The sequence below is a fragment of the Propithecus coquereli genome, unplaced genomic scaffold, assembly GCF_000956105.1.
Source record: "Propithecus coquereli isolate 6110/MARCELLA unplaced genomic scaffold, Pcoq_1.0 Scaffold35, whole genome shotgun sequence".
Taxonomy (NCBI): Eukaryota; Metazoa; Chordata; class Mammalia; order Primates; family Indriidae; genus Propithecus; species Propithecus coquereli.
In genome coordinates this window covers 10,761,952-10,763,174 of record NW_012149174.1, presented here as the reverse complement: position 1 = coordinate 10,763,174, position 1,223 = coordinate 10,761,952, and positions in this window count along the sequence as shown.

Here is a 1,223-nt window from a genome sequence, read left to right as displayed (position 1 = left end):
TGAAATATTTTTTCTCATATTAGTTTAACAAAAGGATAAGCATAATGTTAATTACCACCTCATTAGTGATTACAGGAAAGATGCCTCTACTGTTTCAGCATAAAAGAGCTTTCCTTCCTTGAGAAATGCTTTTTATCATATTGAAGTCCATCCTTCTCTTCCTTGTTTGTATCGATATTAAAGTATCTTTGAATTTGGGGGACATTTTGTCTTAACACACTTGATTCTTGCAATAATTGATCAAGTTCTAGTTATTCATTAGTAGTACGGTGACTCATATTTGCTAACATTTGCTTTAGAATTTTTCCTTTATATTCATAAGCAGGATTACTTTATGTATCAGTTAGTTCCCTTAGTAGCAAACAGCAAACTTCCTTTCACGTCTGTCTCACACCAATCTATCTGTATTGATTGGTAGAACTAGTTCCCTAGCTGAAAGTGAGACTTTAGAGCCTACCCTTATGACAAACAAACAGAAAAATAAGAAAGGGCATGCAAAGGTGTTGGCCAGTTATGGATGACAAATTTTCACTATGATGTGTACCTCTTTAATATAACATTTATCAGATTTTGTAATCAGAGATACTACAACTACTTAATGCAAAATTCCTTTAGTTCTCTATGCTTTCTTCCCTAAAGGGCCGAAATTAAATAGGTCCTACATTTTTGTTGTCTGTCACAACTACTCAACTATGCCACTGGAGAGCTAAAACAGCCATAGACAATATACACATGAATATGTGTCCCAAGAAAATTTTATTTACAAAAACAAGTAGCCAGCCCAGGGGCCACAGTTTGCCAGCTCCTACTCTGGAACCACAATATACAGCATGAAAATATCTATTCCCTAAAAGTTTAAAAGGACTAATTCAACACTTATAAAAATGAAAAACTTCTCTTTTCTTGGATATTTTCTCTATCTACATTCTTTGATTGCAACTTTTACCCATTTGGCAGATCACTATTTATCCTATTATTTTTAGCCTTATTAAATTATTTTGTTTTTTGTTTTTATTTTTTGCTGTGGTCTCTTGTAGACAGCATATATTTGGATTTAGTTTCAAATTAGTTGTCAATATTTTGGCTCTTTTGGCTATACCAAAAGTACTTGAAGTTTGTTTGTAGCATTCCTTCAAGAATATATATTATAAATGTGAAATGTGAAGGAATAATAGGTAGACATCTAGAATAAATATCAATAGACCAAACTATTTACTAACATT